The sequence below is a fragment of the Geotrypetes seraphini genome, chromosome 8, assembly GCF_902459505.1.
Source record: "Geotrypetes seraphini chromosome 8, aGeoSer1.1, whole genome shotgun sequence".
Classification (NCBI taxonomy): domain Eukaryota; kingdom Metazoa; phylum Chordata; class Amphibia; order Gymnophiona; family Dermophiidae; genus Geotrypetes; species Geotrypetes seraphini.
In genome coordinates, this window is record NC_047091.1 from 134,381,884 (window position 1) to 134,407,390 (window position 25,507).

The following is a 25,507-nucleotide window of genomic DNA, read 5'->3' on the forward strand; positions in this document are numbered from 1 at the left end:
GCAAATATGGAACCATTGATCCCATGAGAAAAAGGGGGTTAGGTTCCTGTGCAGCCCAGCTTATTATACATTTTTGCTCCCCAACACCATAAAGTCATCATTTCATGTACCCTTCTTGTAAAGAACAGATTGTTCATTATATTCTGCATTTTGTGAAATGTATTTTATACACACTTTTTTTTGTAAAAATAATCTTTTGGTTTAACAATTCTCACGCACATCTCTATGAATATCTTCATCCTCATGGGAACACACTCTGCACGACCATGAATAAGTGACAATGCCCATGAATAGCGAGAACACACTGTACTGTCAGAGGTGCACAAGCTTTGCACTGTATGAATGAGTATCTGTACATGCATTTTTTTGCAGTCACGGCGCTTGATGCTCAAAAGTCCCCATTAAAATCCCATGTGCCGTTGTAGTGCCGGTAAATTTTCCAATTTCTAAACGAGAAGTGCTCAAAAAAAAACTTCACAGGCAATTGAGATTCATGGAAATTCCATTAGACCAGTCATTGGAGAAAGCGACCGATGTGCAGAATAATTCACGGAAAGAGGCATAAATGTGTGCATGCACCAGAAAAAGCCAAGTTGTAGGCATGCATGAGAGTCAGTCATAGGCGTGGCAGGCGTCCTATGTTTTTTTCTACACTGCTTTGGCAGGACATATATGGTGTCCCCAACCCTATAAAAAGTATGATGAATGTAGCCTATATATATTTATATTTTAAAAACTTACACCTGTCATGCAATTGGCAGCCCCAGACTTCACAGTATACGCTTTTAACGAATGCACATGAGATGCGCCTTTAACACACACACATAAGATATATATGCTTTTATTCTACATTGTTTTGGTGGGATATATGGTGTCCCCACAACTCCTTAAAATAATACAAAATACCGCCATAAAAATTATATTCAATGCCAAAAAATACGATCACGGCTCCCCCCCTACTACACAAAGCACACTGGTTGCCTGTGGAACGCAGGGTTAGCTACAAAATTATACTACTCACATTTAAAATACGACAAAGTAACCAACCGGATTTCATTAATGACATATTAGTTCCACATTGTCCATCTAAAACGCTTCACTCCATGACACAAAACCTTCTTGTAGTCCCATCTTTAAAACAAATAAATACTATAATATCTAACAATTTGCAGTAAGTGCACCATCACTACGGAAATATTTGGGAAGAAAAATCTTTGATCCACTTTAAAAACAAACTTAACAACACCTAAATGCTGTTGTAAGGGCAAAAAAACAAACAAAACATGCTGACTGCAGAAAGCATCCTTTTTTCCCCATCCCAAAATTTTTTCCCTTAATTGTTCTCTTGAAAAACATTGTAGTTCTTCCCTCTTCCCCATTTGTTTCTGTTCGTCCCGTCTAATTTATTACACAGTCTATTTTAATTGTCCTCCCCATTTTATGTAACACAAACTGTAATTTTTATTGTACATTGCTCAGAACTCTGATTGAGCGGGATAAAAATTTTTTTAAAATAAACTTGATGATGAAAGTATCCCACGTCCCAAGCAATTGGCTGCTTTAACACAAGTGGTTTCCATGCTGGCATCTCCAGACCTGCCGGTAATTTTGGAGCGTTAAAAGTTGGCACTTCATTTTGTGCATCGCCCAGAGTGCTCATTTTAATATTAGTAAGCTTGTTGTAATATATTAGAATAGTTTTTTTGGAGGCTGCTACAAGGAAAGGAAAAGACTGTGCAAAGCCGTTTTGTGCATCAGAAGCTAAAATGCTTGTACGCTAAACCGGATAGAACTGGATTAGCGTCAAACGTTACAGGTGTGGAAAGTTTTGAGCATCAGGACCACAGAAAACTACACAGCAAACTCCCAACTTCTAACCTACTGTGGCACAGAGGAAAGATGCTCCATAGCATCCAAGCAGCTAAAGGAACCTAAGCGACACATCATTCGAAAAAGCTTGCAGATTATTGAAGGTTTTCAGAACTTTGCTGTAGCTCCATAGGCACTGGAAGGAAAAACAACAACCCCTCATCAGTTTCCAATTTAACTGGTTACTTTTTGGAGGCTAAGCCATTAAATCTAACATTCAAGACAAACACACTGCCTTCTAACCCAGCCTGCAGCTAAAGAACATTAAGCATTGCCGCCTCCCTACTTCACAGACCTTAAACTGCTGAACACCACCAAAATCTCAGAGTTGCTCATTTAGGAAAAGGATTTTATACCACTAGAAATTAGATTATTATTCAGTTACTGTCAGACATCTGAAAACTTGTGTGCAGGAAACCTGCCGGGTATTTCTCACACAAACATCCGCCCTACACCCCAAGAGACCACTAAGCTCCCAAATTAAATACAATTACAACTACCCCCAGACCACACCCTCCAAACTGCCTGAAAAAGATGCTACTCCCATTTCTTACTGAGCCTTTGGAATAATCTACCTCCTCATATCAGATCCCTTCAGGGCCTTCTAAACTTCAGGAAAGCTATAAAAGCCTACCTCTTTGCCTAGCCGCAGGGGTAGGCAATTCCGGTCCTCAAGAGCCGGAGCCAGGTCAGGTTTTCAGGATATCCACAATAAATATGCATGAGATAGAGTTGCATCTCAAGGAGGCAGTGCATGCAAATCTATCTCATGCATATTCATTGTGGATATCCTGAAAACCTGACCTGGCTCCGGCTCTCGAGGACCGAATTGCCTACCCCTGACCTAGCCTCACTTAAAAGCTTCCTCAAACTACCTTTCGTTTTCCCTCCACAATTGCCCTGAGAAATCCTCTATAGCAGTGTATTGCAAACTGTGTGCCGTGGCGAGATTCCCAGTATGCCATGAGGCACCTTTGCTTTTCCAGCAATCCCACCCCTGGCAACTCAGGACTCTTTCTGGAGGACCTCCGTGCATGAGCAGACGTTGACGTGATGATGTCATGCATGTGCATGATGTCATTGCGTTGACATCTGCTCATTTCCAGATGCCTTCCAGCCTTCCAGCCACGGCCCTGAGATTAGTGTGCCATGGTTCTGGAGACTTTGCGAAACACTGCTCTATAGACTACATACAATCAATCCAACAGATACCGTTGTTATAAGCCCCTCTTTGGAAAAACAATGCCCGTAGGCGGGACTCCATGGTAGCTACATTATATGACACGTCTGTCATGTCTGTACTAAGCTAGCTCAATTCCTATGGAACATATGTGTCAGATCGTACGTCACTGTAGCCAAATTTGTCTGTCATGTCAATGCTAAGCCAGTTCACTTCCTATGAACCATATGTGTTAAATTGTATTATCAGATAGATTCTTCACACTGCACACTTCGATTGCAATGTCATGACACCACTCACTGCTGAACGGTAACCCTATGTGCACTGTTATTGTAACCCTATGTAATGTAAATTGTAACACTGTGAACATTGATTTGTAACCCATTTTGAACTCTCTGGGGAGGACAGGATATAAACCCTCCAAAATAAAAATAAATAAAATGTATAAAGATTTCCATAGTGCTACAGGACATAAGGAACACCAGACACAAAAGCCCCTGCTCCGTGGAGGCTTACTGGCTAGTGAAAACACAGGTTAAAATCAAGACAGCCCTGAACAGGATTAACACCCAACATGACACTGAATCTAAGTATCAGCTCAAATAAAATTTAACAAGTCACTTTTCATCTGAATAATTGGACTATGTGCTCCTCTTTTGCCCTCCCCCTGTACGTCAACTGAGCTCTGGCAACATAATTAAGTAATATCTTAATAGTCTGACCTAAAAACATACTACTCTTTGGACTAGAGGTTTTTGGGATGTTTGGTTTTAACAGCAAAAACATTTCAGCACAGGAAGAAACATATCCAGCACCAACCTTAGAAAGTCGTAGAGAGGAAAGACCCAGATCACCAACGACACCCCCATCTGACTTTTTCCACCTGGACAACGATGGCACTTTAGTGAAGTTTCAAACACAAGTCGAGCAGTAACACTACCTGCACTAACTTTGCTCTCCCTCAGGTAGCCAGCACCATTTTGGCATTAGGATGGCAGGATTTGGATTAAGATTGCACCTTTTCAGTGTGGAAATTATGAAACCAGATTAGCTTGGTCTGCACCAAGGACTGGGTTGAGAGCCCTGCTTTAGAATTATGTTAAAAAGAGGGCGAGAGGTTTGATGTGGAGGGGGAGCAGAATCTTACTTTAAAGTGGCAGGTTTTTTTGCTCTGTCAATTTCCTCCGGACTTCCAATTCCATACGAATTTGATGCTAGGCTTGTGCATTACGCAACACTAATGTATGTTAAGTGCATCAGGACGAGGTTACAGAACATGTAATGTTTTTCTTGTAAACTGCTCTGGAAGTTACTCCTAGGGCGGTATATAAAAGTTACAATAAAAACTCGGAAACTTAAAAGCGTGTACACACCTGCACTTACACCAGCCACAGACCCGATGTAATTGCAGGCACCGAGATTCTTCACTTGTGCAAAGGGAAAGCTGTGAATTTTCTTCCCGAGAGGCATCCAATCATGTTTGGAACTTTACGCCTCAGGCGCACTTTAGTTGACGTCATCTGCCGATATAAAGCCGGCGTTGGGCTGAATGGGCGTGCCCTGCCCCTTTGTATGCTCTTAAGTTAGCACACAACCTATACATATTATTGTAAATGATGGAGTTTTATAAAATTGTTCCTGTTTTACTTGGGTTGGTATATTGTATGGGAAATAAGTGGGATTCTCTCTGAACCCTCTATTCTTTTACTAGACTGGAGAGCAATTCTAGAACTGCCCCCGTCACAGGATGCTGATTGATTGCTCAGTTTTGAGTTACTGTTCTATTCCTGTTGTAATGGGGAGAAAGTTTCCATCGTGAAACTTATATAAAAGAGAAACTCGAGTACTTAGAAAGATAGCACCAGCAGGAAATGATATTTTTAGGGAGTCGGTTCCAATCCCTTGTGCATATTTAAATATAAGATCGATTAGAAAAAAAAAAACTTCCTTGATAAAGGACTGTCTTCAAGTGGAACGGTTTGGTTGCCTTTTTTGATAGAAACCTGGCTGTGCTCTAATGACGATCCCAGATTATAAAGTTATTCCATTTAGTAGACAGACTTGACGAGGGGGTGGACTTGCTATTGTCTTAAAGTCTTTTCTTAAAGTTTACAATTATAGATTGGAAACAGTCAAAGGATATTAAAATGGATTCACCTCTGATCAACTTTATGTGTATTCTTTTTTATATTCTCCTTGGTGGTTGGTCTGGAGTAGAGAATGACACGGTGAGAAAATTCATCACCGTTCCCGTCCCCGCGGATAACCGCGGGAAATAATCCCATGTCATTTTCTAGTGTCTATTTCAACCTCAATCCTTCTACACCAGCATTCTTCAAAGCAAAGCTTGTGGGTCAGTGGTTGTGGCCATTCATACTCTGATTCTTCCCTCTCTCCTTAAAGAATGACATGAAGATGGTTTCCCGCGGGGACGGGAACGGTGATGAATTTTGTCACCGTGTCATTCTCTAGTCTGGAGTAGAGAATGACACAGTGACAAAATTCATCACCGTCCCCGTCCCCGCGGATAACCGCGGGAAACCATCTTCATGTCATTCTTTAAGGAGAGAGGGAAGAATCAGAGTATGAATGGCCACAACCACTGACCCACAAGCTTTGCTTTGAAGAATGCTGGTGTAGAAGGACTGAGGTTGAAATAGACACTAGAAAATGACATGGGATTATTTCCTGCGGTTATCCGCGGGGACGGGAACGGTGATGAATTTTGTCACCGTGTCATTCTCTAGTCTGGAGTTTGCGATAAGTTTTTTTGAATTTGTGATCAATAATTCTTTATTGTGCACATACTGCCTGCTCCTTGGTGTTTTAAATTTGCATCTTGAAGACCATTCTGCTCCAGTAGTTGGAGAAATTAAGTACCTTGGCCTCAACTGGAGTTGCTGTTCCAGAATTTTCTAAAACGCATCAGAAGGGTTTGTTAACCTTTTCTAATAGAGATATTGTATGGCCACATATTTACTCAAATCCAATATACTTTAGAAAGCTGGATCATTATTTATTCACTTCTACATTGAATTGGCAAGAATCTTTTTGTATCAAGAAATAATACTACTTTTATTCTTATATACCGCCAGACCAGAAATGGTTCTAAGCAGTTCACAACAAGAAGAGCTGAACATACAGCGAAAAAAAAAAAATTCATAATAGAAATACATCAAATTATAAAATATAAGAAAAACAGTTATTTTAAAATGCAAAATAGTGCGTTAGGATACAAACTTATCAAATAGCTGTGTCTTTAGTAATTTTCTAACACAGAAATAAGAAGCTCCTAGCATGATTTTTCCAAACCAAACATTCAATTTAGCAGCCTGAAAAGAGAGGGTTCTCTCAAGAAACCTTTTGTAGCAACATAATTTAATAGAAGGGTATGTGAACAACTGAACTCTACCTGTAGGCTTTATTTGAGTGGTTCAAAGGAAAGTGAGAAACAAGGTACACTTGTAAAGAGAACAGAATCTCAGGGCTATGTTAATGCCACAGAATTCTGGACAAAACATGATCTAAACCAGGGGTGTCCAACCTGCGGCCCCGCAAAGTATTTTGTGCAGCCCCGGTCGAGGGCGATGCAGTGTTTTCCTCTGCTGCCCCCGTGTGTTTACCATCTTGCCGGCTCCCTCCTCTGTCTTGCTGCAGTGTTTGCGTGTTTGTGCGGCCCCAGAAACAGTTTTTTTTGGCCAATGCGGCCCAGGGAAGCCAAACGGTTGGACATCCCTGGTCTAAACCCTCTTCCTGATTCTACACTGAATTTCTATTCACACTGGGAATCTCTTAGGGGTCCTTTTACTAAGGCGCGCTAGCCATTTTAGCATGCGCTAAACGCTAACGCGTCCATTATAGTCTATGCACACATTAGTGTTTAGCGCGCCTTGGGAAAAGACCCCTCAGTGAGGTCATTTTAAATACTCTTTATTCCAAAGTGCGTACATTTAAAAAGTAGGTGTAAATCTGATGGGTGGTTGGACATGGCTTTCAATGAAAAAAACGATCCATTCACTACCTGGAGTTGGTATAAGACAGGGGGGGAAGATTTAAAGGAGCAATGTTAAAATGGGGCTTAAGAATATAAAAAAAAGAAAAAGTTAAATAAACTTATTATTCTTCCCAAGTTGAGAAAATAGGTGTAGATATCAAAAGATTGTTCAATATGGTTAATAACTTATTTCTTTATTTATCAATTTTACATTTATCAAAATCAAACATTTTGTACAGAAAGATTGTTTGTTTAACATAAAATTAAAAAGAAAAAATACAAGAATACAAGAATAATTTTACTTCAAACAATCTCAAGTCCACATAACGATCCAAGAATTTTATAAGTGAATGTTAAAGAAATTAAATAAATGCATAGGCAAAAACAAGGTAACTATGACTGGTTCGAGGAGCTTAACTCTAATTAACTAATCCGATGTTCCTTCCTTTTCCAGTCGTTTCAGTGTCAGAAAGGCAGTAAGTTGGGCCGGTTCAAAAAAAACCCAAAACATATTTATTATCTCGATACCTTACAGTACATTTACATGGGAAGTGTAGGAAAAAAATACCACCCCACTGAGTGACTCCTGGTTTCAATAAAAGAAATTGTCATCTGCGATTTTGAGTTTCTTTACTAACATCTGGGAAAACTTGAATTTTCAAACCTAGAAACTCCTTATCTTTATTTTTAAAAAACATTTTAAGTATCCATTCTTTATCTGGCAATAATGCCACAGACAATAGGAGAGTAGCTGGTTTAGCCAAGTCCTTATCAGATACTTCCAAAATTGCTGTCAAATCTAATTGAAGGTCCTGCTCCTTGTTATGATCTTCTACTTGCTGTTGCAATACTTTACTAGGGAGATAATACATCTGGGTAAAGGGAGGTATTGAGTTCTCAGGAATTTTCAAAATCTCCATGAAGTATCTTTTTACCATTTCCCTTGGACTTATAGAAGGAACTTTTGGAAAATTTAGGAAACGTAGATTATTAGCTCGATAACTATTTTCCATTGTCTCTAATTTCCTTCTCATAAACTGATTATCTTTTATTATTGTTAATTGAACTTGTTTAATCGCTGTCACTTCTTTTTCAAGATCTCCTACATTAACTTTAACATTGGAAATTTCTTGTCTATTTTCTTCTCTCTCTTGTTTCTGAGTTTTTAAGTTCTTTTCACCTTCTTTAATCTGTTTAGTCAGAGAGTCTCCTAGTTTGGAAACCAAGTCCCATATTGAATCCAGGGTAACTTCTGCTGGCATCTCTAAATGAAAGGAAATTCCCTGTAATGTTTGTTCCGGCTCACCTTGTTCACCTTCTGTTTGCCAAACCTGGTAATCTCCTCCTGATGGTAATCTGGCCGCTGGTATGGTCTCAGGGCTTGAACAGTCCGTTGAGACTTCTATTAGCTGGCTCCCAGTTGATTCAGCCTCCCATTCAGGAAGTGCTACCACTCCGGGCTCACTCCTTACGCGTGGTGAACTAGCACTCAGTGTTGGGGGGGGGGGAGGATTCCTTTGGTCAGGGCTCAGATTGTTTCTAGCCCAGGGACTTCCGGGTCAGCTTCACTCCACGCTGATGGGTCTAGCAGGCGACTCCCCCGACGCTACTGGCTCACTCTGTAGATGCTGCAGGAACTGCTCGATAATAGCGAGAGGGGGAACTCCGGAGCGCTGCGAGGCTGCAGCAGCACTTCTACCCCTTCTCTTCGACATCGCAGAAAAAACCTTAACAGGAAAATCAGCTCTAGCAAATCGGCAACTCTCACAGCGTCCCTCCAGTCAAAAGGTACCTAACGCCATCTTGGATCGGGTCTTAGTTAATATCTTAATGGATGTGGATAGCATTAGATGGGCATTTCAGGAGTCTCTTCCAACACCTGATGCCCTGGCTCATTACTTTTGCTCTAAGGTGACAAACCTCAGAGCATTATGTCTCAACACGTCTGTCCCTAGTAATACATCATGTTTGTCACAGGATAGTTATGCTAGTTTAGTGGATTTGCAAACATTAACTGGCAGTTCAAGACGCTCTATGTGAAACTCATACATTTGTTTTGTTGTTTGGACCAATGTCCTGAGATTTAGAGCAGCCTCTTTCCAATTTCGAGGTGAATTAATCAAATAGATAAAAAGATATGTTAAGGTTAGGCAATTTCCTGTGGAGAAAGAACATATCACCCCAATCCGGAAAGATAAATGTTCAATTATCAGGTCACTAATTATAAACCAATTGCATCAATTCCTTTCTTCATAAAGTTAACGGAGGGCATGGTATACGTATGTGCAGCTTAAGGAATACTTAAGAGTGTTTTAACTTGCTACACTCCTCTCAATCCGGTTTTTGACCAAAGTATAGTACTGAAACAGTTATAACCTTTTTATTATATCATTTTCACCATTTTATTTTTATCAAATGCTTGGGAGTACTTGTATTACAATTTGATCTAAGTAGTGCATTTGATATTGTTGACCATGAGATTTTGTTAAACTGTTTAAAGTCTATTGGGATGAGAGACTCAGGATCCAAGATGGCGACGGAGTAAGTCGCGTCGGCGAGAAGCTCCTGCACAATCGGCAAAATACTTTATTTGCTTGCCTTTTTTCCTACCTTCGCTATGCCTAAGCGCAGGGGAAGACAGAGGGGCGTTCTTCCAGCTTTCTCTGCCTCTTTGCCGTCGACGCAGACGGCGATTACTACCTTTGCCGTCCCAGTTGGAGCGGGCACTTCCGCAGACCGAGGGGGGCAGACCTCGATCTTGGAGGGCGAGACGTCGCTCAGCCCGATGGGACCTGGAGTTCCTCCTCGCCCCGGGATGAAGTCGGGAACATTGTTTGCAGCACAGGAAGCTCCGGAGTTGATGTCTCCGGCGGCGCTGCAAATTTCCCCTCTGACCCCGGATGAGGTACATAACTTGCCGACTTATCTACAGCCGACAATGGAGAATGGAGGAACGGAAACCTGTAATGTTACAGAGAAGGAGAAGGTGGAATCCAGTGGAGTGATTCCCGGTACAACTCTGCTTCCTCCTTTGATAAGACCAGAAGTTATAGACATGGAGGCTATTTGGAGTGGCTTGGAATCATTATACAAGGTATGCTCTCAATTCGTCACTTCAGTCCAGAGTACTAACATACAGCTTAAGACTTTTGAAGAGAAACTTTAAAACAATCCGATAGAATAGACAACTTGGAAAAATCTGTGACTGAAGCGAAAGCTTCAATTAACTTACAATTGAAGGATAAAAATTTACTTGTTAGAAAATTGGAAAATGCTAATAGGAGTCTGAACCTTAGACTTTTAGATTTTCCTATTTCCAAATTCCAAACGGCAAGAGAACTGTTTCATTCCTTCTTGAGATTAGTACTTAAATTTCCTGAAAATAATTTACCACCGTTACATAAATCATACTATTTAAATATTCCTAAAGAGGATAAAGGAAAAGGAACCGAAGCAGGAGACTTAGATCTCACAGCTATCCTGGAAACATCTCAACAAGAAGAAATTATGGGAAGAGCAACCTTATTGGTAACCTTTGTTTTTCATCAAGACAAGGAAGCAGTTCTTCGTCTATTCTATAAGACTGATAATTCAGAATTTCATGGTTCAAAAGTCTTAATTTTTCCTGATGTATCAAAATGGACTCAAGATAGATGAAATAAATTTTTAACCTATCGTCAGTCAATTTTGAGTATGGGAGCAACTTTTCAGTTACGTTTTCCATGTAAATGCTGTGTTACCCATCAGAATATTAGATATATATTTTATGAACCTGATCAGTTGAATTTTTTCCTTGAGGGTAAGGCAGCTGGTTAAGCTCCAATTCCCTCCATGCCTTTTCAATTAATCAGGATGATAATTTAATTTAATCCAACTGTTTGATCTCCTAATATGAATGAACATTTCTTGAAAACCAACTTCCCTTGGAGGTGAAGGATTCTCTCTCCTCAGTTTGTGGACTGTGAACTTAGTTAATTTTGTGAATTTACAATTTATATGTTTTGTTTCTTTTTTTTAATGTTTATTTCTATTATATTGTTGAGGTAAAACAAAGGGAGAAGGGCTGCTGCTGAATAAGGGGAGCAGTGAAGGGGTGGTGGTGGACACAGGGGAGGTAAAAGGAAGGGAGAATGGACAGGGGGAGCAGGCAAGGGGTGGTGGTGGACAGCCGAGGAAAAAGAAAGACAGAAAGAAAGAAAGACAGAAATACAGAAAGCGGCTAAGTAGAGAGAGAGAAAGAAATAAAGACAGACACACACACATATATTCTAGCACCCATTAATGGAACGGGCTATAAGACTAGTGATATATACTCTATTAATTTCTACCTCTTATTTACGAGAGGTGTCCAATAATTTATCTACCTGCGTATGAAAAAGTAGCAAGTGTGTTGAAACAAGTCTGTGCCTGTTGTGACATGTCTCAAGGTACTCACGCACAGCTGCAGCTCAGTGCGAGTCTAACATTCCGAGAGACAGAATGTCAGGAAAGTCCTCTTGCGAATCAAGTAAGCAACTGCTAGATCTGGAGTTCAATGATAAAATCTCTCACCAAAGAAGGGAAAAAACCAAAGAAGATCCATGAACGCATGACTGCAGTTTATGATGAGTCTGCCTCATCCTACAAAGTAAAATTTTGGAGTAAACAATTTAAGTGGGGTAGAGAGTCCATTGAAGATGACCCTCACACTAGACAGCCTGTAGAAGCAACTTCCACAGAAATGTGCAACAAAGTCGAGGATTTAATTTTGTCAGACAGACGAATTAAGGTTTCCTGAATAGCTAAAGAAATGGGCATCTCAGCAGGTACAGTTTGGAAAATAATTCATGAAAAGTTGGGCATGTCCAAGGTTAGTGCATGATGGGTTCCAAGAATGCCGATGCTATGTCAGAAGGCCAAAAGGCTCCAGTGCTGTCAGGAGAACTTGGGAGATGATCCGTGAAGACCAAGTTAATTTTTTTCATTGTTTGGCGACTGGAGATGAGTCTTTGGTCTATCACAGAGATCCCGAGTCCAAAATGGAGTGAATGCAGTGGAAGCACAAGTCATCTTCCACCCCAAAAAAGTTTAAGATAGAAAAATCTCAGGCAAAGTCATAGCAATTGTCTTCTGGGATGAAGGAATTTTGCTTCTGGAGTTTATGCCACATAAGACAACCATAACCGGGGAGAGTTACACCAACACGATTGTTTTTTAGGAGTCAATCTAAGAAAAAGATGAGGAAAACACACAGCAGACGTGCTGCTTTTTTCTAACAATGCACCGATGCACATGTCACAACAATCGCAGGCTCCAATCTGAGAATGTCTGTTTCAGCAGCTGAACCATCCACCTTAACAGTCCTGACCTGGATCCCTCATATTATTTCCTATTCTGAGAAATCTCTCCATGGACAGTGGTCTTCAAGTGAGGAAGATGGCAAGGAAACTGTGATGTCTTGGTTTAAAAGTCAAACAGAAGAATTCTTTTCAAAGGGGTTAAAGTCATTGCAGGAAAAATGGATGTGTCTGGAGTTTTATCAGGAGACAATAACTAAAAATTTTTCTAAACACTTTCCTACTGAGGTAGATAAATTATTGAATGCCTCTCATACATTTTAGGAAACTCTTTAAAAAACATACTTGTGTAAGAAATATTTGGAGATTTTAATATTGATCTATGTATATTGTATGTAAGTATTTACTACTTTTGTTTTTGGTCATTTGCTATATATGAATAGTTCTCTTGTTTGTTACCTGCTTAAAACCACAAGGTTACAGCGGGATAGACATAAAGTTTTATGTTCAGTAAGAGGTGCTTCATGATGAGCATTCTTTACAGAATAACGCCTAAGGGGGATCTGTGCACCCAACTTTGGACTCAAGGACTTACACCAGCTGAAACCTGGTGTAAATCCAGACTGCAAGTTGGGCACAGAGCCCTGGAATTCTGTAACACTGCACACATCATTTGTGAAAACCCCAGACCAGCTCATGCTTCTCCCACAGCCATGCCCCTTTTAGGTTACATGTAGAGAATGATACAGTGACATAAGTCGTCACCGTTCCTGTCCCTGCGGATAACCGTGGGAAACCATCTCCATATCATTTTTTAAGGAGGGATGGAAGAATCAGAGTATGAATGGGCCCAACCACTGACCCTCAAGCCTTGCATTGAAGAATGCTGGTGTAGAAGGACCGAGGCTGAGATAGACACTGAAGAATGATACAGGATTATTTGCCGCAGTTATCTGCAGGGACGGGAACGGTGATGCATTTTGTCAACGTGTCATTCTCTAGTTACATGCAAGAGGATTTGAGTGCACAGCTAAATCCACACGCAAATCCAAAATTTATGCTAATTGTCAATAAATGCTGGTTAACAGCTCGTTATCAAATTCATTTGCATGCAGATCTCAACATTACACCCAAATTTGGGCAAAATAGTATAGGAGAGGGTCGAAGTACAAAACATACCAAGAAACAAAAAAAAAAAAAATCACCTAGGGTCATCCAGATTCGAGAATAGATGTTTTATTCTTGGTCCATGTTACAGTGTAAAAACACCTGCCTCAGGGGTCCTTTGAGATTGGTAAAAACTTTTGAAATATACAAAGCTCTCATAGGTACAAAATGTGCGATACTGTGCTACAAAACACACCAAAATTCAAATCTATCAATGTCAAAGCACTTACCTCTACTGCAACTTTGTAAAAGGAGCCCTAAGGGAACTACTACAGCCTCTCAACAGCAAACCTGCATATGGCCAATTTTGAAAAAGAAATTTTTGCATAGAATTTATACAAAGGGTACAATCGGGATGCCATTTGCGGAATCTGGGCCCAAGTGTACAAACTTGAGGTCAAGATGGAATATAGCAATAAGGAAGTTACCTTCAGATATTACAATTATTCATAATAATAAGTTTGTGACTACATTATATCAGAAGCCGGCTGATATTAATAAATTACTACATTATGAAAGCAATCTGTCAAGCATTAAGAAGGAATCTGCCTTGAGGGTAAAGAGTTTTGTTTAGAATATAATGTGCAATTTATTTTTAACCAGCCTATTAACTAGGCAAAAAACAACATACATAATTGTAAAATACATAAAGATAAATATTTTTTAAAACACAGACAAAGCAATAACATATTACAATCCAAATATCAAGTATAAACCTAAAAACAATGGCTTCCAGATTTTGAGACAGATGTTACCATTTCAAATATATTGAGAAAGATCTTATTAGAGCTGGATGGCAGGATAGAGATTCACTTCTAGTTGAAAGGCCAAAAAAATGCCAAGATAAAAAGTTGTTTGTCCAGTGTATTTATGATCATTTGTCCTACGAAATTATAAAGCACTGGCCAATCCTACAGAATATTCCATATTTTATAGGAAAAAAGAGATCATGATGACATTCAAAGAAGTAGGAATTTGAAGGACATTCTTGTACCTTCAGCACCTCCTATACCTCAAAGAAAAGATAGTATTTGGGGACATTTTCCTTGCATACATTGTTAAGTATGTCATGTTAAATGTAAAGACAAATTTTTGTACACCTGGGTTGTTGGGGTTTTTTTTAGCCTGTCCTCCCAAAAGGGCCCAGAACAGATTATAAGTTTATATATTCATCCTGAATTGTATATCCACTGGAATAGCCTAATCCTCCTTGCCGTATCCCATTCCCTAAACTATACTACACCATTCTTCTTGTAACTCCTCTGGAAATATTCTTCTTCTTGTAACTCTTCTGGAAAAGTCCAGAAGTCTCTTTGTAATCATCCTGGAAATGTCCAGATGTCTCTTTTGTAATCCGCCCAGAACTGCAAGGTTGAGGTGGAATAGAAATCAGTAATGTAATGTAATGTAATATATATGATATAGGTAGTTGGAGTAGTCTTCATTAAGGATAAGACTTAGTAGATAAAGACAGGTTGTTCACCCTCTCCAAGGTGGGGAGAACGAGAGGGCACTCTCTAAAGTTAAAAGGGGATAGATTCCGTACAAACGTAAGGAAGTTCTTCTTAACCCAGAGAGCGGTGGAGAACTGGAACGCTCCTCCGGAGTCTGTTATAGGGGAAAACACCCTCCAGGGATTCAAGATAAGGCTAGACAAGTTTCTGCTGAACCGGAATGTATGCAGGTGAGGCTGGTCTCGGTTAGGGCACTGGGCTTTGACCTGGGGGTCGCCGCGTGAGCGGACTGTTGGGTGCGATGGACCACTAGTCTGACCCAAGTGGCAATTCTTATGTTCTTATGAATTACTAATAAGGTAGCTGGAATAAGAGCAGTAGTAGGACAATTTCTGTACACGGTATGAAAAATCTAACATATGCTTTGGGACAATGCAAAAGACGATGAATAACACAATTTTGACGATATGGGCACAGATTTTTTTTTACAGTAGTATGAAATCTAATTTATGATTTAGGACTAATTGCATCAGCAAAAATAACAACAACTTATTTCAACAGTAAAAGAGTTTTAACAATTCTTTATAAATCATCGGGGGTGGATCCCAGGATAGCATATAGGCAATTCAGTCAAGGTTGATTTGGGGTTAGGAGTTATCTTTATGGACGGTAATTAAGTAAAAAGGTGGGTTTTTATGACTTCCCTTAAGTTTATTAATTCTGCCAGTGATATGATAGTTGGCAGGATTTCATGCCATAATCTGGGTAGGAAGTTGGAATAAATGTATTTGCAAGCATTTTCTAGTAGAAAATCATCATGCTGATGGAGAACGTCTTCTCTTGCCTTGTGATCGCAGAGGTCGGTGTGGGACAGGTTGATAGTTTTTCTGTCATGTAGGGTGGGTCTATTTTGTCAAAGAGTCTGAAAGCTAGGGTCAAATGTTTAAAGATGGTCAGGGGTGCTGAAACGTTCTCAGCTCAACAAAGAAGGGAATGATGCGAAGCCATGAAACTTACAAGTTATTATACATATTCACCTTTAAGTTCAACATACTTGGCACACTGTGTCAAGAGTATTTTTTGGAAGGGTTACAGAAACTTCAGATGTCTGGTCACTGAAATACTGCTCTGCTGCTGAAATCACCTCTGAATCACTCAAAAACGGTCATCTTTTCAAACTCTTTAAGCTTTGGAAACAGAAAAGAGTCAGATAAAGCAAAATTTGGTGAGTAGGATGGATGGTCTATGCACTGAAACCCCAACTGCATAAACATATCCATCATTTTGCCAGCCTTGTGAGCAGTTGCATTGTCTTCCAAAAAGAGAACTCCTTTCCACAGCTTCCTTCTCCTTTTTTCTTTCAATGCCTCCTTTATTCGGCACAGCAAGTTACAGTAGTATTCTACATTAACTGTTTGGCCCCTTGGAAGATTGTTTTGGGATCCAGAAGGTGTTGTAATAACTCTGTGGCCATGACGTATCCTGCTGACTTTTAGATTTTGAATTTCCTTGGCCTTGGAGAACCTGAGTGCCACCACAACATGGACTGTTGTCTCAGAATCAAAGTGGTATAACCACATTTCATCAACAGTAACTAGTCATTCCAAAAAGTTGGCACCGCTCGCTGAAAATGCTGCAAAAACAACTTGGAAGTGTCCACTTGACATTGTTTCTTGTCAGCAAAGTGATATGAAAAACATCTGTGATAAACCACAAGTGGAACCCATGCAAGATAAACCACATAAGTTTGATGACTTATGGTTTGTTTTATATAAAGGCTCAACCACATTGGAGAAAAGATGTTGATAAAATTGTTACTACAAATAGAATAGATTTAAATTTTCAAAATATGACACTTAAACCTAAAGGCCTTAAGAAACAGACCTGTTGGTATTTTTGTAATAATCAGAAAGGACCATATTATTTGAATTTTTACAGCTTTTTGATGGTTTGCCCTTGAGCAGTATTACAGATAAATAGAAACTTATAACTTGTATTAATGTAACAATAGTAATATTTATTTTATGATGACATTTGGTAAATCAATGACTCTTCCATTGACCCAGGGATCACGAGTGCTGTATTTTATATCTCAAAAGCTAGACCAGTATATCGCAAACTGTGTGCTGCAAAGAGATTCCCGATGTGCCGCCAGGTATTTAAGAACACATGGCATGTGCGAGTCTGTCACTGGTGGCGACTCTCCTCCACACGAACCTCGTCTCATCTTGCCTGAGTTCGGGGCTGTGTCTAGAGGGCCTCTGAGCATGTGTGGATATCAATGTGATGATATTATCGCATCAAAATCCACACATGCTCAGAGGCCCTCCAGACGCTCAGGGAAGACGAAACGAGGTTCATGCATGGGGCGGGGCCACATGTACTCTTTTTTTTGTGTGCCATAGAAAAACATTTGCTCTGTTAGTGTACCGGAGCAAAAAAAAAAAAAAAGTTTACAGGACACTGAGCTAGACTGAAGGTAGATTTTTCCTGTGATCTATCCAAATGTTTCTAGGTTGGGCAAACAACTTTGCCTAGCACTAGCTGAAACACGAAATGTGCTCTGAAATATGCTTTGCACGGGTTAGCAAACCAAGAAGCACTTCTGCTGTATTAAAAAAAAAAATTCATAAATCACCAAATCTTCCCAGCATGTCAAAACATATTCATAGTACTATCTTATAAACCACTGAATATGTGCACACTTTAGAAAAATATTCAGTGGTTTATAAGATAGTACTATGAATATGTTTTGATATGCCGGGAAGATTTAGTGAATTATGAATATTTGAAAAGTCCCAGATGAAGTTTAGCCAAATAGTGAACTGAGTACATTTGTGTTAAAAAAAAAAAAAAAGACCTTTACACACCTTTATAATGCAGGTCTCTCACACCCACTAAACTTCAGCTAGAAAAATGCTAACCCCCCCCCCCCCCAAAAAAAAAAAATTTTTTTTTCAGTAATGGCCACAAAAATTTTTTTACTGCCACCCATTTTGTAGGCAGTAAGGGGACAATTCTATAAAATAAAGACAACTGCGTTGAGCGGTGTCTATTGATTAGGCAATGCTAGATATCAACCACTATTTATAGCCCATCCTCTCCAGGAGTCTAGAACGGCTTACAGCAGTACATGCAAAGTATATTGGAGACAGGATTAAGGATACAATCATAATATACTGGAGAATTGGAAAGAGAAGTTAATGAGACCATGGTAGGTATTAGAAGCAGTACAGATTACAGAGGTACATTCACAGTGTACTGGAATCATTGGATTAGGGTGCATTTGCAATATACTCGAGACATTGGATTGAGGGAACAGTGGCACATTCTTATCTCAACTGGAGGCATGAAACCAAGACTAATGGGATCATGATAGGTGCTGGAAAGGTGAATGTACAAGACAGTACATTCTTTATAGAATCACACCTAGCAGTGTCTAAGCGGAATTGACGTTCCTAGGCGTCAATATATTTCCCGGCACCTACCTTAGATGCTTGGCGACGCCTAAGTCAACCATGCTTATTCTCTGCCCCTAACTATGCCTACTTTTCAGGTAGGTGTCATTAGGAGGAGGGCACTTCAACTTAGGTGTCACTAGACATGGATATCCGCATGTAACCTAAACTGATAAAATGTTTAAATCAATTTTTAATGATATGGTCAATTACCATATCATTTAAACCAATTAAAAACAATTTAGTTCTGTGAGAACTAAACCCCCCTTTTACTAAACTGCGATAGCGGTTATTAGCGCAGGAAGCTGCACTGAATGCTCCGCGCTGCTCCTGATGTTCATAGGAACTCTTATGAGCATCTGGAGCCATGCTAATAACCGCTATCATGGTTTAATAAAAGGTGGTGGTGGGAGGGTAAGTTAGGCATCACTAGGCATCCATGATTAGAATTTTTCCCCTAAGAGCTCACACACTATCCATGCACTAACCAGTTAGCATGTTAATATAGCTGTGCTAACTGGTTAGGGCAGAAATGCCCACACTCTGCCTCTAGATACACCCTTTGTCAAAAACAAATTTTAGGGGGTCTTTTATTAAGGCACGCTAAATGCTAACGTGCCCATTATATTCTATGGATGCGTTAGTATTTAGCATGCGCTAAATCGGCTAGCGCACCTTAGTAAAAGGCCCCCTTTGTGAACACAGAAAAAAAAATTGCCAAAAAAATTCACACATTAACTGTATTAAAACTTATTGCTTGCTTTCTTGTGTATTTTTTTTAATAGGCACTACTGAACCTGTGATGTGATAGCACCACGTAAAAATTCTACTCAGGTCCCAGACATTTTAGCTAGGTGAGAACTGGAACAGATTTATCTATGAGCAAGGAGACAAATAACACCAGGCAGCCTCCCAGGTGTACAGGTCACTTTTACATGGGGAGGGGGTGGCCAACTGTCCACATGCTATAGGCTGCCAAAGGTACAAAATCCACCACTGTGTGATGTACGCTGGATTTACGGTTTCATTCTACCAATGTTTAAACCTTTTTTTTTGTACACTGGCTTGAATAAAATTCTCACTCCTAGACCCTGAATAAAAGAATTCCACATTTACGGTGACCTTTCACTAAGCAACTTGCAAAAAAATATTGGGTGGCCAGTTAGTAAAAGCCAGGTCCAAAATAGAAAAGCCTATCTCTCAAGGAAGTTAGCTAACCAAGCACAACAAAAATCGTTATCATGTTTCTGGATTTAATAGTGCATCATTAATTCAGAGGACTTTGCCAAAACCACAATCACATCAGCTCCAGTGGTTTTAATGTGAGGAAGGCAATATAATCTGAAATGCTTCCAAACCACACATGAATGTAGGGCTGGCCATTCTACTCCAGGTGATCTGACAGATGAGCTCCTGCAGGCTGAATACCTTCCAGCTATGCCAGATTAGAAGCTCCCGGGGCAGCTGTCCTCAACAAACAGCATACTAAAAACTTTGTAGGGACTGCTAGATTATACTGCAATGTAACAGCTGCTGGAAAATAAAAGCATTTATGCAAATCAAATACATTTTGAAAATTCACTTGTCTCCTCTGAAAAAAAACCACCACATCAAATACAAAAACACTGAAGTAAAGTTTCCTGTAAGACTGCCTGCTCTCTCTGCCTCCTCCTGGCCTACCTTCTAAAGACCCTCTCACTCACTTACCGGTATTAAAAAAATAAAATAAAAAGTACCCAAGTCAATTTTATCATTCCTTCTGTGAGAAATTCCCTAACCCCTATTTGTAAACTCTACTGAGCAGGGATTAAAATGATAAGTAGTAGTAATACATTATGGTAAAATGGAAGGAACTGTTCTTAGTAAAAACAAATATTCAACAAATTCAGATGACGTTCAATATTCTTTACTACATATTTAGTGTGATTATACTTAAGTACACAAGAGATTTTCTCAGAAGAATCTTTATTCACATATTGAATTATAAAGTACTCTTTTGGCCGAACTTTTTACAGTATCATGAAGATATCTCCTGTCAAGAAATTTATTCAAACAGTTGATCTATTTTTGTATTCTTCTACAGAGGAACATACTCTTCGGTATCTTGCAAATTGTGCTGTAGGAATATAGTTCTTAGAATGTGTTGCTATGTACCTCTTCATGTCCCCCTCCCACACATTTTTGTAGGTCTTCTTCTTCGCTTCCTCCTCCTTCTTACTGGCTATGAGGTCCACTTAGATATCCGTGGGTAGTGGCTGACCCAGAAGCATTCCCTCTGACATCAGAAGGAACACTTCCGGGTCAGCAGCTGCATACAGATATGTGAACAAGTGTGGAGGAGGAGGAAGAGAAGGAGTATGCCTATGTACTGCTTCTTCTTTTGGGGGGGAGGGAACTGCTTCTTCTGGGGGTTGGGGAAGTCTTCCGGAGGAGTTGCCGCCAAGCTGCAGTTTCTTCTGGGGATTGGGAGGCATGGCCCCATGACACCAAGCTGCTGCTTCTTTCAGGGGAGGGGGGGTTGGGGAGGAAGGGATCAGGAATAGCTTCCTATTTTCAACAACTGGTAGATGAAAGAGGTAGGATCTTCCTACCAATTGTTGTATCCTATGAATTCTCTTCCTACCAATTGTCATATACCCCAGTGGAATGGAAGGTGTTTTCTTTTTATGAATACAGAGTGATCATGTATGAATGGGGCGTTGATAAGAACAGATCCGTGCATTTGTATTTTACTCTAATATTAGATTTGTTTTTTTCACTATTCACTGTTTTTTTGTTTTAAACCAAAGTGGTTTGGATTAAGGATAATATCCATGCGTTGGAAATCACTTTGATTTCACTGGTGACAAGGAGATTGGATGATGTCACCATCTGCCAACTTTGTAACAACTCTTTCAGACCTGGGGTTCCAACAAATTATCTCGTCAGCCACTCACCTGGCAGGCAAGATCCTTGACCTTGTCTTCATACATGAGGACCCATGTCAGATCATCATCTAATTACATTCTGCTTTCTGACCACCTCAAATATACCGCAAACAGATCTATCCTCGGTCAGGAAAATGCTCAACCCAGACTCAATCAACCTAGAGTACTTCTCCGTTGGCATCTACAAAAACTAGAAGAAGTGATGGATCCAGATAACCGATCCATCGATAAGGCTGCCTCAAACTGGCACCAGGATAAAATCCCTCTATGAGAACTCAGCCCACACCAAAGAATCAGGATCTTTCCCTCGCATTTTCTCATCTGCTTGGTTCACAAAGGAGCTGCAATAATAATAATAATTTTTTAAAAAAGCACAGGAAAGTGGAGAGGAGGTGGTTGAAACACAAAGGCGATGTGAACAAAGCTCACTGGAAAAGTCTACCGGATGACTATAAATCGGCCAATCATGAAGCTAAGAAAGCCTACTACCCGCAAAAAAACTAAGCTTCCCTGGGACTCATGAGAACCGATGGTAGCCAATCAGGGAGCAGCACAGAGCCAGGCAGGAGCTTGTGCGCCGCTGGCCACAAGATATGAAGAGGCAGCTGTCCAGCGAGGGAGGGGCAGGAGTGCAGAAAGCTCGCTCTTGTCGATACATCGCTGGACCACAATAATTTAAAGGTAGGGGGGGCTGAGACTGCCTACCACTTAGACCTGCCCTGTACCCTGGCCTACCACTAGACCACCAGAGGGGGGGGGACAGGATACAGGGCAGGGCAAGGGGATGGATGCGAAGCCTTGTAGGGCAGGGAGGGAAGTGGGTTGACTGCAGAGCCTGGTAGTACAGGGAGTGGGGGGGGGCTGGGTGCAGAGCCTGGCAGGGAGTGAAGGGGGCTAGGTGCAGAGCCTGGCGTATTTTATTAAATATATTAGTACACAATTTGGTTCATAATGTTTTTTTTCTTGTTTTCCTCCTCTAAACCTAGGTGCGTCTTATGGTCAGGTACATCTTATAATATGAAAAATACGATATATGTTTTGTTTTCCTCCTCTAAACCTAGGTGCGTCTTATGGTCAGGTACATCTTATAATATGAAAAATACGATATATGTTTGTGATTAATTTTGAACATACCACGACAGTAATGAACCTCTTTCCTAAGCCAGGAGATATGGAGTTCGATCGCAATCTCTCGAATTTATTGCAAGGATTGTTCTGGTGTGCATCCAAAACCAGAAATTTAATATTTTTGCATTAGAGTATGTTTCTATCAGCATTTGTTTGTTAAAGCCTTAAAATTAGAAGCCCAAGTCAGAGGCACTCCTTACTAACAAAAAAAGGTGGTGGGAATCTGTACTCCACCCCACTCACTTTACCTTCATGGCTACCGGCTGAATTCTCACAGTGTTTGAACTGTTGATAGGAGTGTACAGAGGAATCTTGTTAAAGGTGTAACCTTAATGCAAGGAAAGCATGAGCTTAAAAAGGGATTCATGGAAACCTTTCATGCTCTGGGACCACCTCTGTTCATTCCCTAAACACATACACACAACCTTCAGACAGAAAGACTCCACTGCAGGCTGTGGGAGAGGTTTCAGAGTGCAACTGATTTCCACCACAGTTAAAGAATAAAAAGCTTGCGTCGATTGTTAAATGCACAGTAGGATTAGAACATCAGGGCCTTAAAGTTTTATATAAAAATGAAGCTGGAGGCAATCCCATTCCCTTGCTGTGGGCTAAGCGCAAAACACCAGCAACTGGGCCTACAAAAACCCTAACAATGTCTAAAATTTCTGTTTTAACTAATAAAAATGCCCGATAAAACAGATGTGCTTTTAAAAAGTTTTCTAAATGAATTCAAGGACTTTCTCAATTTCTTTGGAAGGGAGTTCTATAACTAAGGTCCCACAATTTTCTGCTAGACTGAAACTTTCTTGGAGAATCATCTCTATATGGTTACAGTGTCACAGTGAGTTTAGTGAGACAGGGACCCTTTGGTAATTTTCTGAACTGTTTTTGACCTAAAACTACTTTCACTATGTCTAAGCTGCTTGATAAAATTAACATCTCTGCACCCTGTGTCTCATTTGACTTTTACTATTAGCTGATTGTTTCCTGTGATTCACTGATAATAATTTCCATCACTAAAACGAACTATCTTTACTCTTTGCACAGAAAAATATTTTTTCATACTCAATGAAACCAGGCACCTAACCACAGCACTAACAGAACCGAGTGCACTCAGGAAGAAAGATTAGAAAACAAAGATGAAAATTTGTAATGTCTTTGTAATCACTTCATGGTGTGGCCACACCTCAAATACTATGTGAAATTCTGGTCTCTACATCTCATAAAAAGATATAGGGGAATTAGAAAACATACAGAGGGGAGAACACTTCTTACATCTGTGGACCCCCCCAAGAGAGGGGGAGAGGGATAAAATTGGGAGGTGGCAGTGTCTGACGTTGTCCGCCATCGGCAGACCATCAGTTCAAAAGATCACCTTGCCAGTGTTGACCCATCAGGAGGAAAAGAGAGAGAACAGGAGGCAAAAACATCCAACTTCATTCACTGCCACATGGTAAAAAATGGGGAGACAAGACTTTTTTAGATATATTAATGATAGGAAGAAGTGCAAAAGTGGCATTGTGAGATTCAAAGGTGAAGGAGAGAACTATGTAGAAGCTGATAAATAAAAGGCTGAATTGCTTAACAAATATTTCTATTCTGTGTTCACAGCTGAAGTGCCGGGAGCAGGACCGCAGAAGACAAACACGAATAGGGATGGAGAAGTGGTAGACCCTGATCGATTTTCAGAGAGTTGTGTTTGTGAGGAGCTAACTAAATTAAAGGTATGCAAAGCGATAGGGCTGGATGGTGTACATATGAGGGTGCTGAAGAAACTTAGGGAAGTTCTGGTGGCTCCGCTGACTGATCTTTTCTATGCTTCTCTAGAGTCAGAAGTGGTTCCAGAGGACTGGAGAAGGGCAAATGTGGTCCCTCCACATAAAAGTGGAAGGAAGAAGTAGGGAGTTACTTACCAGGAAGTCTGACTTCTATGGTAATCAAATTAATGGAAATGCTTTTAAAACAGAGAATGGTGAAGTTTCTGGAATCTGGTGGATTATAGGACTAGAGGCAACAGATTCACTAGAGGTAGGTATTGACAAACAAATTTGAACAATTTCTTTGACTGGGTGACCAGAGAATTGGATAAAGGGAGTATGCTAGATGTGGTGTATTTAGATTTTAGCAAAACCTTTGAGTGTGTTCCACACTGATGTCTAATAAATAAACTGAGTGCCCTCGGGACAGGCCCCAAAGTGATGGGCTGGGTCAGGAACTGGTTGAGTGGAAGACAACAGAGGGTAGTGGTCAATGGTAGTGGTCTGAGGAAAGGAATATTACCAGTGGTGTGCCTCAATAATCCGTTCATGGGCCTGTTCTTTTTAACATTTTTATAAGTGATATTGCTGAAGGGCTGTCAGGTATGATTTTCCTCTTTGTGGATGATACCAAAATCTGCAATAGACACCCCAGATGGTGTGAATAATATGAAGACAGACCTAGCGAAGCTTGAAAAATGTTCTGAAATTTGTCAGCTACGGTTTAATGCTAAGAAATGCAGTCATGCATTTGGCAGCAAAAGCCCGAGGAAGCGGTACAGTTTAGGGGGTGATGAACTTATGTGACGACAGAAGAGCGGGACTTGGGTGTGATTGTATTTGATGATCTTAAAATGGCCAAACAGTTGAAAAGGTGACGGTGAAAGCTAGAAGGATACTAGGTTGCATAGGGAGAGGTATGGCCAGTAGGAAAAAGGAGGTATTGATGCCCCTGTATAAGACTCTGGCGAGACCTCATTTAGAATATTGTGTGCAATTCTGGAGACCGTACCTTCAAAAAGATATTTTAAAAAAGATGGAATCAGTCCAGAGGAAAGCTACTAAAATGGTGCATGGTCTTCATCATAAGGCGTATGGGGACAGACTTAATGATCTCAATATGTATATTTTAGAGGAAAGGGGAGATATGATAAGAGAGGAAGGGCTGTGGCTCAGTGGTTGAGCTGTTGCCTCTGCACCCAGAGCTTGCGAGATCAAATCCTGGTGCTGCTTCTTGTGACCCTGGGCAATTCACTTAATCCTCTAGTGCCCACCGTTTTGAATGTCAGCTTTCTAA

The 25,507-nt window shown here is 40.3% G+C and overlaps 1 protein-coding gene across 3 annotated transcripts in view; it reads right to left on the minus strand.

Moving 5' to 3' along the window:
• Window positions 1-25,507, minus strand: part of HIC2 (HIC ZBTB transcriptional repressor 2) — a 168,276-nt gene that overhangs the window by 77,720 nt on the left and 65,049 nt on the right. The window contains exon 1 of one of the 3 annotated variants that reach the window (XM_033955823.1): window positions 4,423-4,513. The exons of the other annotated variants lie outside the window; for them this stretch is intronic. The gene's annotated coding sequence lies outside the window, so the exon portion shown is untranslated. Of the gene's footprint in view, window positions 1-4,422; window positions 4,514-25,507 lie in introns of those variants that run through there. 3 annotated transcript variants of the gene reach the window in all.